The sequence below is a fragment of the Labrus bergylta genome, chromosome 21, assembly GCF_963930695.1.
Source record: "Labrus bergylta chromosome 21, fLabBer1.1, whole genome shotgun sequence".
Classification (NCBI taxonomy): Eukaryota; Metazoa; Chordata; class Actinopteri; order Labriformes; family Labridae; genus Labrus; species Labrus bergylta.
This window is the reverse complement of record NC_089215.1, coordinates 2,956,523-2,970,651: the sequence shown is the minus strand read 5'-3', so window position 1 is coordinate 2,970,651 and position 14,129 is coordinate 2,956,523. Positions and strand designations below refer to the sequence as shown.

At 40.9% G+C, this 14,129-nt stretch overlaps 1 protein-coding gene across 1 annotated transcript in view; it reads left to right on the top strand.

Annotated features, from left to right (window-relative positions):
- Window positions 1-12,184: 12,184 nt before the first annotated feature.
- Window positions 12,185-14,129, top strand: part of tbkbp1 (TBK1 binding protein 1) — a 74,005-nt gene continuing 72,060 nt past the window's right edge. Inside the window, exon 1 of the mRNA XM_065949693.1 lies at window positions 12,185-12,577. The gene's annotated coding sequence lies outside the window, so the exon portion shown is untranslated. The remainder of the gene's footprint in view (window positions 12,578-14,129) is intronic.

Below are 14,129 nucleotides of genomic sequence, written 5' to 3'. Positions count from 1 at the left end.
CCTGTGGTTGAAATTTGATAAATTTAAACTTTTTGTAGCATTTAAGCGGACGTATCTTCTTCCTCAGTCTGCTGATTTTGCCCGGCCCTGCACCTACGTGATGTCCTTATAACTACCTCCTTCTTCTTTTATTCCTATAAGTTTACAAAGTGCTTTGACAGACGAAGCAAAGGCAGGAACTCTGGAAGGTAGCAGAATAAAAATTCAGGCCAAACACAGAGTGGTCCAAAAAAAGGCAAGAACAAGATTTAAATGCAACAGGTTGAACGTCCTGCACATGCTAATTAAAATGATAATGATCTCATTGGGTAGTTAAAGCAATCAAGTAATAAAAAGAGAGTGAGAATAAAACCAATAAAGATGATAAGAAGACAATAAGAAGACGATAAGAAGACGATAAGAAGTCGACATCACATCAGAGAACATAAAAAGATCTGGAACAATAAGATTATAAAAAGATGAATAAATACATAGATACAATAAAGTAATAACATCGATATAGAACAATAAGATTATGACAATAGAGGACTTCAGTACAGATTAAGAAAAGCAGAAATAATTCATGTTTTCTGTCATTTTATTTTCGATAGAGAACATTGAATGTACCCTCCATTTGTCTCCCGTGTTATTCTCTTGATCCAACTTTGTGACCTTCATCCTCAACATTCATTTTCATTTCATTCTTGCTGTATGTGTCAGTATGCTGACCGACCAGATAAGACACTCTAACTGTCTGCTGTGTTTCTTAAGTCTTGTTTGAGATATTATTTACTTTTCAAAGAATAAAACCACAGCACAAACTCGGACATTCAGAGGGGTCGACAATTAGCACTAATCCGCTTCTATATATAACATCCTCCGCTCTCCTTGTTTTAGTCTTCAGTCAGATTTTTTGGAACCGTGCTGCTGCAAGGACTTGCTCCAATTTAAACATGAGAGCATTAGCTTAGCATCCAGCAAATGAGGTTAATGAGTGAGGTCTGGATTCAGGTTTATTCAGAAGGTGTTTAATGGGGCTGAGGTCAGGACGGCGTGCAGACCAGTCGAGTTCTTCCACCCCGAAATGTTGAGAAGTCATTTTGTAGAAATAGAAGACAACATTAGAGTACTTACACATGCATGCATCAGTAAGTGAGAGTTTATAGTTTGATCATAAATGAACATGGAAACAACATATTGACTATCAGCGGAAAATCGGTGTCTTGCTCTACCAGACCAGTTTCAAGACTTGGTCAGCACTGAGCCCGACCCAAGTCCCTACCGGCTGAGCTACTGCCGCCCTCTGCACAATATTATATAAAGTATGATGGCTGATTATACATAAAAATACTCAAACGATCATGTTGAAAAGTTTTCTTTCAACTGATTCAGAATCATGCTGCAGAATTAAGACAAGCTTTAACTGGGGTTAAGAGGTTTTGTCCAAACTATCAAAACAGGCCAGAAAAAAGTGTGTCACCCAGATGTCCACATAGTGAACATTAACTCCATGTTGCTTTAGTTTTGAAATGACATAACATATGTACACAGACTGCTATCAGTCAAGCAAACAGCTGCTGCTTATCAAAGGGAAAAAAAGCTATTTAAAAGACCTTCTGCAGACTGAGCTGGGGTTAATGTGTATCCAATTAAGAGGTGATGGCTTATTAGGAGTCATTAAAGGTAACAAGTAGGTTTTTAAGGAGGTGATGCCGTCTGCTTCTAGTTTACCCCCCGGACAGAAGTTCACCCTCTGTGAATGAATCTCTGGCCGCTCGCCACCACTGCTTCTGAATAGAAATGCCTTTGTCAGGGAACACAGCGTCCTACTCAAATCTCCCGTTACATAAGCGGCGGATGGGTCAGACAGTTTGGGGTTGGCCTTACAAAAGCCTGCATGCCTGCCCATCAAAACAAAGTTAACATGCTCGTATATGGAGGCAATAAAAACCTGCAAACATCATAACAGAATGGTGACACAAATCTTGAACCACAATATATCAAAGCTCACTTCAGCTGTGCCAGCGCTCAGCAGATAATGTGCTGATCCCCGCAAGACAATATGAAAACAAGTCTTAGTCATATTGCTTTCTTAAAATGTCACTGTTTGGGTTTTCTAGTCGCAGTATCAGCTACAGCTAAGCTCTAAAAGGATTCAATCTTCTTCCACTGCAAACTACTTCTGAGCATGACACGACTGTGATAACAACTAAATATCAGCGTCCATTAAATCCAAAGTAGGTGTTTTAGTGCAACACGTTGCCAAGTCACAGCTAAATATGTAAATATTTGAGGACGATGTGTCCTTTGAAAGAGAGTACATGACGTCTACAGGAGCTTCAGCTGGAAAAGGAGAAGACCTAAGCCCCGTTTGAACGGCATGAACCTTCCCCTAGAACGTTTTGTTCCTAGAAGTCGGGACATTTTGAGGACCTGTGTGCATTCGACCGCACGAACCAAAGACTATATTTAGTTCCGGGGTTATTGATCTAAACTTAAAAAAAGACCGTGCCCATGGGGGAGTACTTTCAAAAGGTCTAGGGTCCTTGGATTGCCTGGGCCTACAGCGCTGAACCTCTCTGATTGGTTAGGCACTCACAGTGTTTAAGGTCACCTGCCATGTTTAAGAAGTCGAGTATTTCGGGCGTTTTTAAATCAGCACTCGTCTCCTTTCCAGGGTTGAATGAATCCATTTGCAATGCCATACAGCACAATCAAACACAGGACAAGCTGAACCTCCACCATGCTAACAGGCTAACTATACGGTCGCACAAATGATGATGCTGGCCTGACCATCGCCTTGACCATCTTTGTAGCATTGCCTTTGTCTTCTTCTTACAGCCGCCTACTGGACTGGTGGTGTAGTGCAGTAACTTTTATTGCTTCTCGATATGTCATTGGTCTAATTTGCATAATTATCCCAGGTGGAAATGCTGACGACAATAGCCACAGGAACCATTTAGTTCCTCATTGAGTATTTTTTTTTCTGTAGACCTTTGGTTGAAAAAAGAAGCTTGACTGAGGTTTTCCCAAAGGACTAGGAACTTCTGGATGTAATCAAAAGCTCCTCCGAAAAATCTCTTGAAATTTCCGGATTAAGCTGCATGTGTGAATGTGAACAAGTTTTAAACCCTGTATTAACCTGGACTTTTTCCCGCCACCTCATGAGGTCTGGACGAGCCAATGTGTGAACACAGCAGAAACTCAGGAACTGTATTTCAACGCCAAAAAGATAAAGAGCAGTGCAAACAAAAGTACAGGGACCTTGAGGTATTTAAAAAAATGGCATGGATGTAACAGCTAAAAAGGAATCTAATTTGCCTAATCCACAAGGGTCTATAGACCGCCGGGGAATGGTGGAGTAATGGGCTGAAGCTCCTGGAAGTGAAAGTGACTGTTACTGTTGATGGACACAGAACACAAGAAAAACATGTATCAACTGTTGAAACTTGTATTTGGCTACTGGAAAAAGAGAAATATATAGGCCAGGTTATTTCATATTAGCTTGGAGCACTTTAGCTACCCAAATTCCTTACTATTAATGTAATTAACAATATGGATTTTAAAACAGTGGTGTGTTAAAACATCATAAAAAAAACTTAATGTGGGCTGCAGGTTCTCCTTAGTGCCTTAGAACACCTGAGGGGGGTTTCATTTTTGGCTTGTTTCGCCTGAGGCTCCATTTGAATTTCATTTGAAAGGACATTTCTGAATTTTAAAGCAGGTACCTGGGAGATGTCTCAGTCATGCTGGCTCTGGGATTTTGCATTTTCTGCATTGCTCAGAGGTTTAATGGTTATGAACCAGTTGGGTCAAAGTGTAAACTCTCTAATGTTGACGTTTAAGTTTGAGTTTTCCCCTTCTGATTTTTAAACTTCCTCCAAGGAGGTTTTGTTGACAGCTGTATCTTTGTCTTCTGGTGAGCACGATTGCATAATAAAGATTCTCCTGATTTCGTGACTTGCATGAGGGTGAAGCGGTGTCAGGGAAGAATCAGTTTAATTTTAGAGCAGATCCGGATCAGAGCAAAGAACAAAGCCTTGAGAGAGGTCCGTGCTCTCCGGGTGACCTGCTAGTTATTCCAGGTTAATCTGCTTTTCTTTGTTTAGTCAGTCAACCTAAAGACAATGACTAATGACATGCTGAAATAAAGTACATTTTTAGATTCTAGAGGTCCTTTTTTAAGCTGCTAGATTCTTCTCACACGATACTTTAACCCTTCAAAGTTTGAAGAGATCCTTTGCAGACACAGAACATAATGCACTTAATCAAAATATCAAATACTAAGAAGTTTCTCTAAATTCTTCCTTAGTGTAACTACTCATTAGTTCTACCTGAAATAAAATACAACATTAGAGTACTTACACATCGAGCAGCAGTAACTACCATAGGATGTGTGTGAAAACAGATACTGACCTTATTAGACAGAAGTTTTCACAGCAGGGAGCGACAAGACCATCAACAAATAGAATGATCTCATCGGCATAATGACTAAAATCAGTTTCACTTGAAATCTGTATTGAGACCACTTTTTGAAGGTTTCGGTCTTGTTTCGGTCTTGTCTCGGTCTCAGACTGGATGGACTTTGGATTTTAAATCAAGACTGGTCAAGACCACCACTCATAGGCTATTTTTCCCGTCATCACTGTGATTAGAAGGAAAACAACAAATAACTTCAATTCATTTGTAATTTGATTTTTTTATCCCCCGGTTATGGCCCTAATATCCGGATGTTACAGTCTAAATAGGTGACAAGCCGCCTGCACGCAATTGACACATTTACATCCTGAGCAACAATTAGCCCTTTGGTTGCTCTTTTGCACTTGAATTGCACATTGCACACCTCCACTTTGCACTTTAAAAACTTGGCAGGAATTCCCATCTTGACTTCTTTTATTGCAATATATTATTTGGTTTTATAGTTTGTTGTGTTGTCGTTTTCGTTTATGTTTTACAGTGATGTTGTCCTGATTCTGAATCCCTAGATGCAGTTTTGAAACACAGGGGACATGGGGAAATTTCAAATTGTGAGGGAAATCTTCAGGGCCTAACTTTCACTTGAGTTTTATTGCGTAATAGTTTGCATCTGCATGCTTTTGTTGTTGAAAACTGACCATGTAGACCCATCTAGTGATGAGTGCTTCACTGGTTTGTTAGCAACCCCCAGTACTTTTCCGCTCTTACATCAGCCTACATTCCTGACGGTTGTGAGCTCCTATTCCCCCACTGTCAACAAACAGCCTGGCGTATCAAGCAGAAATGTTAGCGCATTCTGTCAGAACCATGTTGGGAGTGAGAAACTGGACAACAACAAGTCCAGTGGAAAATTCCTCTCTCTCTCTCTGCAGGCAGATGGCGAGCTGTTGATGGCCCATTACGCAGAAGAGGGGTCATTTCAGAGAGAGAAACTGCTTTTAAACACCTCACAGGGCGCCACCTCGGCATTACACATCATCCCCCTGCTGATTAAAAGTTCAAATCAAATCCAATGAACACCGACCTCCACACTCTCCTGTTCTCAACCTGTGTTGGAAAGACAAGAACATTTTATTATTAATCAGGCCGATTGCGTTTTAACAATTTGCCTGCACGCTGTAATCATTGCATTATTCACAGTGTTTAGTCTCTATTCATGAAATTACTGATAATGGCAGTGCTACAAGATGCAGATAAGGGAAAGAGAAGATCCGCTAATCAAGCATGAACTGAGCTTTTTTTTATAGTTATTATAATCAGTTTGAATGTCTCATAGAGAATCATGAAAGAAGTACAAAAAAAGTAGCAGAGGAGTGCATGAAATGAACCGAGTTTCTAAGGTTTTGTTGCCTATAATTTAAGTTCAAAAAGTGTTTTATGCAGATTTGCTCTCAATATTTTCACTGCAAAGCCGCCTGAATAAACGACAGATTATTCTGAGCCTTATAGGAGATTCTGTAGGCCACATTCTGTAAGATTTAAGGTCATCTTTCTGAAGGTCTCAAACTAGTCTGAAATGCTTGAACACAGAAAAATTACAACTCACACTCTTAACTTCTGTTTGTTGACAGATCACTAACATTTTTGTTGCTGCACAGAAAACATCTGTTGAGCAGCAGGAAACACTGTCTGGTTCCTGTGCTGAGCCCGAGCTGTTCAAACCTGCGTTATGTCGCCCCCTGCTGTCCCTTCAACAAAGCAAAGAGTTCTTGTGTTTCCTATCAAGACCTCCTGAAGGTACACTTGATTTCATTGATGCTCATCATCCAGTTAAAAAAGATAAACAGCATGTGTCCTTTGAGAAAGTCGACCTATAACTTGTTAATGGCAAATCATGTAAAACACAATCAGGTAAATAAATGATCAATTACAAGACAAGAGCAATGAGGTGCAAGGGGGAGAGAGAGAGAGAAAGAGAGAGGGAGAGGGAGAGAGAGGGCGAGGGAGAGAGAGAAGGAGAGGGAGGGAGGGAGAGAGAGAGGGAGAGAGAGAGAGAGAAAGAGAGGGGGAGAGAGCAATGATCCAGGTGCTCCAGATCTAGAAGGATATGATTACAACTCCATGGTTCCCTTTTAAGAAAGGATATGCACATGAGCGCGCACACATACACAAACACACACTCTCTCTCTATGCAGGGGCCGTCACATTAGTGAATCATAATATCTGTCAAAACACAACCTGTAGTCCTGAAAATAACATTTCTCTATATATATCTTTCTGCAGGTAAAATGAGTGACAGATCAGGAATGTATCATGAAAATAAAAGTCGTGTTAAAAGCTGCCGAGGTAAACAGGTCACATTTTTCTTTTTCATCTGAGTAAGGTCTAATCTCATTGCTTTCATTTTTTCCTTTACTGATGGGTTGATTCTTTGATGAATTTTCGTTTCCAGCCAACATAAATCACTGCCTATAAGCTCAAGGGCAGGCTGTTTCTTTTTCCTCCTGCCCACAGCGTGCTGGATGCACTTCAGTCCTCCGCGAGAGGCATTGAAAATATGAATGAATCAGTAAATTCCCCACATTATAAATGGCTGTTCAAACATACACAGAGGACGTTATATAAGAAACACCCACTGCCATGTTCTTTATTGGATGAGGTGTGCACACAGAGTGGCTGAGGGCCGTGGCTGCGCGCTCCTCTGAGCCTGAAGGAACATTATGTCCCTGCCCTGCGTTCAACATGGAAGATTTATTTCATTTTTATTCATTTAAATAAAGTTTTTGTCTGGATTTTTTTGTTCTTTGGCTCACCTTACCTGCACGGTGTAAGAGTTCATAGAAGAAATTGAAACACTAATAAATAATTTCTTAGATGAAGGAAAGTTCTTCAGACGTGAGCGCACAAGGTCTGATGTTCTGCCAGGAAGTATTTTATATAAAAGTCTGGATTTGTGAGTTTAGCCCAATAGCACACAGTATCTTTTTTTTTAAATTATTAGCAGCGCTGACAATCATTACAGTAAATCTTAAAGAATATTTTTAACCTTTAAGTCGTGCAGGTGTAACAGCATGAGGTAGCCACACATATAAAGAAGAGTTTCAACATTTACTATGGATTGATAGAGTTAGAGGTTAGACGTTTTAAAGTAACCTAGAAGACCTTTCCAAATTAACATAAGATTAAAAAATATGCAAAGGGTTGTGATGCAGGGCCGTGTCCAGAAGGGTGGCATGGGCCCCCTTTGAAATCTGATCGGCCACCCCAAAATCCAAAACAATGACTGGCTATTTGCCTAGTCAGACATACACATCCTGCTGCGTTCTCACATCAGCTAACTCGGACTTGCTGCGGAAACTATACTAGGGGTTCTGGCAGGAGAAACTCCGGGTGAAGTCCCAGCAAAAAACTTGGCTTTTTGCGTTCACACATGTAGCTCCTCTAGGAAATATATCAGGAGTTTTCTGGAAGTGTGAAAGCCCTACTATTGTGAATATTTTCCATAGAGAATGTGCACTAAGCACTTCCTGCAGAGTGCTTTTAATCACTTCTTCTCACAGACTCAGAGTTCAGACATCACTTTTTTTTTTATCACGCTCGTTGCTGATCGTCTTGTTTTGCATTTGTAGGTCATAGAGAAGCTTCAGTAAATTCAGTTTCATAGCCAGCTGCATGTACACGCCTCACAGGCGCTTAAAGAAAAATGCTGGAGTCAAAAAAAAAGAGGATGGTGTTAAGCTTTAGTTTAGTCAGTCTAAGAGCAGGTTATACATCAGCATCCAGAATGTTCTATTCTTTAGATTCATTAATACTAAATGTGTTTTTTTTTACACCACCCTGAAAAAGTGCTCAAAGTGTAAGGAAGAGATTTTCTCCCTGTGACTGAAGAGATCTGCCTGCGTTAAAACGATAATATATAACTACTTAAAATCTATTTCTATGTTAAAAAAAAAATATTATAAGCAATATTAAATAAAATGGTATTAAAATATGGCACACCTTCTTATTCTAGCCTCATGATTTATGTAATCCTAACCAAACTCTGTGCATGTTTCTCTCCCTGGGAACACGATGTGGTGAGGGAACATGAATTATTATAAATTCATGCTCAGCCTCGTGCATGAAAAAGCATGAATGTCTCATTCTAAGGTAAGTGTGCAGTTAAAGAGACAGAGCCAAAGATCTGATCTAGGACTGCAGTGCACATGTAGTCGGTTAAATCACACTTTTCTTTATCCAGTCATCGTGCATACAGACCACTGGTTTTTTTAACATATATTTGGGTAACCTGAGTGTCTACACACCCACAACATGTGAAATAAACCCACCCAGTCCTTTGTTTGTGGTCTGCATAAGTCTTGCAACACAGAGAAAAATGCTCCGAGAAATTTGCTCTCCTTGTGATGTCACAGTGGGATTCTGGTAAAAAACAAAATCCCCTCCCCTCCCCTGATATCTCCACCCATGGATTCCACCCCCAGCCTAGAACAAAACTTTTGAGCAGGTCGGCCATTTTTATGGAGTGAGGTCTACGGGGAAAACTTAGGGGGGGGGGGGTCATTGCATTTAAAGAGACACACACACCAAAACGGAGCGTTCTGAGAGAGCTGGTTTATACAGGGTCACAAACCTCCTCTGGTGCTTGATTCATGTTATATTTTGAGCAAAGCAGCACAGATGTTTCAATTAGACCACAGGGGACTGTTTGAAAAGATGGAGAAGGGGGGGTAATATGTCCTCTTTAAGTTTTCCATGCTAAAAACTAACAAACTTGCAGTGTCTTTGTCTGACTTTCATCCATGCGTCATGCGTCCAGCATTCATTCACAGCCTTGTTAATACACGCTCACCTAGCTGTACACATCTTACACTGAGAAAAATAAACAGTATACACAATAATATACATGAAATAGCCTCAAAGTGGTGTAAAATGAAAGTTTACTTGCAACACAGTGGAGGAAAAATGATCACATGATTGATCAAATAATAGTTTTAGTGATAAGCTGGATGTGTTTTGGATGTCTGGGGTCCCTGGAGTCAATGTTTTTTTTTGCTGTGTATGTCTTGAAATCAGATGTTTATCTGGACATGTCGGGTTAATGTGGCTTGTGATAAGTGTAATGAGGTATTTGTCTACTAAATTAGACAAATACATGTGCTAAGATTTAGTTTCTGCAGTGTGTTCAATCTTCCACGTTCCTGAGGCGGATAAATCCAAGTTCCTCATCATTCATTATAATTATTGTACCCTCTCTTTAAAGAGTTTCCCTCCTCTCTTCATGCATGCAGTCTGCAGTCTGCAGTCTGGTCTGTTGTCGGGATATTCTCCCCCTTGTCCTGCTTCTATTACACATCCGGCTGCAGGAGTCTGACCCCTGATAATTGTGTCAACCAATCCTCGGATGACGCAGCTATCTTTGGGCTTAAGAGCACCAGAATAGCACCCAGTCAGTTTAAAAAGGGAGAGCTGTGAAACTGTGTGATAAGAACCGTCTCCCTCTGCATGTGGAAAAAAAAAAAAGGCAGAGGAGACGGTTTTTTGATCCCCGAGCGGTAACAGCCTGTGGTTATCCATCACGGATCCATCACTCACACATCGGCTCCTGACAGCACAGGAACCTGGAGAATCCTACAGAGAGATTTCAGAGTCTGATTTCAGGAACAACTCTGCATATAGGCAGGGTTTATGGAGTGCTGAAAAGTATGAAAGGATTTATCCATCAACTGGATGAACGTACATACCTTTAATTTATGCAGACAGATGAACCATTATGGACCTCGCATATACTTCTGTAATTTATGCAGATTTAAGCGTCACTGCAGGCTCATACAGTATGGGTTATGAAATAATCTCCAGCGCTAAAAACACACCAAACAGAACAAACAAGGGGAACATATGGTGCGTTCAATTTACCTACTCAGAGCTGGGAATGACGCCACATCCAAGTTGACCGCGTTCCAGATGCAAGCTGGACATGCAACATGGACGCCTCCAGTAGTACCTTTGTTTTGTGAGCTAATACTTAATACCTCCCCAGAGAGAACTTGCAGAATACTATCGGTGTGATTGATTTACAAAAAGACGACTAAGCTGCTAATAAACACAACAGTGACAGCTTAAAGGTCACTGTTGATGCACGTAGCAACCATGGTGGATTCCTGATATCTAGCACTTAAACACTGCAAACTGCAAATGTGTATTTGTCTTTTTTCTACTAAAAAATATCTCATCATGGAGCGCTGATGGCCAAGTGGTTAGGTCGCCCCCGATGTATGGATACTAAAGTCCTCAAAGCTGGTGGCCCGGGTTCAACTATGACCTTTTTTTTTTTTACTTTTTAAGATTTATTTTGGGGTATTTTGTGCCTTTATTTGAGCGATAGGACAGTGGATAGAGTCGGAAATCAGTGAGACAGAGAGTGGGGAATGACATGCGGAAAAGGAGCCACAGGTCGGATTTGAACTGAGCCACCAGTGCCCCTCAACTATGACCTTTGACCTCTCTCTTGCATGTCATTCCCAATCTCTCTCCTGATTTGCTACTATATCCACTGTCCTATCAAATAAAGGCAAAATAGCCAAAAAATACATATCTCATTACACTCAATATGAGCCACATTCACCTGATTTGTCCAGATAAACATCTTATTTCCTTGTTAATTGTTTAGCACTAACACACCAAGTCAAATTCCAAGCAAAAAATAAGTCCTGAATTGCTTGAAATGCTTTGAAATGCTCAATTTTTAATAGTGAGAAACAGGAAATGACCCTGTATTAGACATCCCTGGTATCCATTTTGTTGTATTGGTTTTGATATTTTTTTAGCTTTTTGTTAAAATCGTATCAAAGCTTAGAAATCTGTGATTGTGGCGACCTATTGGGTGCATTTACTCGAGGGATGACTTTGAATCAGTTCCACATTTTTTGTACTTTTTAGTCAATAAGACCCAAACACATGAAAAACAAAAAAATAGGTCCCAGGTTTCAAAATACAAGAAGCAACCGGAAGTACAAATTATCAGATAGTTAGGGAAGAATATGGAGGAATTCTTTAGTTGAGGCGTTTTAGTCTTAGCATAAAACCAAACATAGTAAAACAAGAAAGACGTCCAGTGAAAGTGAAATTAATAACAGGGCTGGACGAATTAAAAGTCTCATCGGACATCCAGGTTTTTTCTTTTTGGATCTATTTTTACAAAATAAAAAGATTTAGCTCTAGATTTAGACACAGCTCCCAACGCAGCTAGCAACATGTACTTGTTTAGTTTCTTAAACAGAAATGAGAAATAAATCTTCCTTCTATAATAATAACCCCTTTGATACCAAAGAAAAAAAAAGTGTGTCCATGGCCCAAATTGGGGTCAAGCCCCTTATTAGATCCAGAGCATTTAAATTTAGAGCCTTTAAAATAGTGTCTTCAGTCCCTCACACTTTATGCTGTAGCTGCGTAGAGACACTTCTCTCCACAGTCTGTAAAACAGAAGGTGTGAAGAGTCCTCATGTATGGAGGAGAATGAATTGGTGGAGCCATGTGGCTTTTAAATGTAAGCTGTTAGATTGTTTGCATTTAGTTGATGCTATAAATACACTTTTTATTTTTTTTTAAAGGTTTGTGTTTTTATTCCTCCTGTTTTAAAGCTCTGCAAACACCCGTGGAAAAATTGTAGGTTATTTGAGGTAGCCTAGAACAAAAAAAAATCTAAAATGAGAATATTAGGTAATTTTTTTTTTTTTCTGCAGGTTGCTCAGAGACTCGTTGGCTCCAACATGCAGGGTGACTCAAGCAGCAGACTGAGATGTTCTCGTTAAAAGAAGAGACTGACGTTCCTATTCCCGCGACATCATCATCATCATCATCATCATCATCATCCCACACGAGTGTTGCTCCACGGTGTGCGATGTGATGCTCAGTCCTGCACAGTGTACGGCAGCTACAGGAGGCGTGCGTATCGCTGCCACAGGAGCGCAGGAGGAGCACAGGAGGAGCACAGGAGGAGGACTGGAGGAGCACAGGAGCCCAGGAGGAGCGCAGGAACACAGGAGGAGGACAGTAGGAGGACTGGAGCAGACGCTGTAGTAGCCTTTTTACTGGACACTTGACACACCGTGAAAGAGGACGCCTTTTTGGAGGTGCTCTGCCCCCCCCCCCCGCCTCCCACTATCTCGAACCATGGCATCAACGCGTGAGTTCTCCTCCTTATACAATCAATGTCTTTCATGTGACGGATGCAATGTGAGCACCAGACACGGAGCAAAAAACTGCTTGTCTAAACAATCGTACAAGCCACGTTTCTAGCCATCGCACCATCCGAGATCTGCTGCCTCGTTTTATTATGAACAATCAAACAAATCAAAAATCCTCATCAGCTGTGTTTGTTTATCTGTACGTGCAGTTTATTTGCAGTGTGTCCACATCCCCTTAAAGGAGCAGCAGCAGCAGCAGCACCATCAGCACACACACACACACACACACACACACACACACACACACACACACACACACACACACACACACACACACACACACACACACACACACACGCACACACACGCACACACACACGCACACACACACAGTCAGAGATTGTCCTGGCCGCGGGCAACCTTCAACTTCAGCTCCGTGCTGATGGGAGGGCGGTCAGCACAAGTAGCCCACATCTGTCCGGTCCTTTTTATCTGGCCTGCTTTTGTCGTTTCGTGTTAGTGTCCAAGTGAGTTACGAGGCAGATAAAAACAGTCTGTTTGAAATCCACAGCTAGACTCAGAGTATTAAACCCCTCTATATATGAGCTGAATACTAAAAACCAAAATAGTATGCCTGATAATAAGATAAATATACAAATGCACTTCCCAGGAAAACGAAACCTTGGACTATAGAATCCAATCAGAATATTCAGGAATTTTGGTATTTCCTGTTTTTTTGCAAAACAGAAAAGCTCAGCTTATTTGGATGTTAATGTTTTGACTCGGTATGTTTACGTGCATGTCTAAGTTGAGCAATGGTTACAGTTGGATCAGGCCATTTAATTGGACTACTATATGTCTCAGTATCAAAGCATCAGGGGAGAATCAACTTGAGAATCGAGATTTGGACTTCAAGATGGAAGTATGTCCGACTCCGCTCCAGTAGGTGGCGATATTCCCCATATCAGCTTTTAGGTCTTCTTCATATATGACATATAACGTCACCTACCAAACAATCGCATCGTTATGTGTTTTCCTCCCATCCAGGCATTTACAGCATCAGGATGTAGGAATTTGGTTTGGTGTGCTTTTGGCGCCCACCGAAGGTTTCTGAGTGTAACTGCAGTATCGTAAACACAATGGCTGTGATGGCTCCCCATTTGTTGACAAGCAGCGGCCCAGTGTTTCCTCCCCCATTACGCCCCCGTGACATTCATAATGCAGGGAGGCGTCACAGGGATTTAAATATTGCGCCTACAACGTCTGAATATGGCTCGTGTCTCCTCATCTGTCCAATGATGTGTGAATCTCGATCTATCTATTCGCCACGTTGGTATGTTTGTCTTGCTTTCTTCTGTTCGACTTCTGGGTTAAAGCCAAGGAACTGTGAAGCATCCAGATAACTCTTAGGTCGATTCACTCATCGACCCTTAACCACATTCTTTAGGTGTTTTAGTTTGGTTTTGTGGAAAGACTTTTCACTGAGAGTAACATGTTTTCATGCATTTTGAAAAGTACATCTTTGGTCAGACTAACGCAGTAAATCGACTT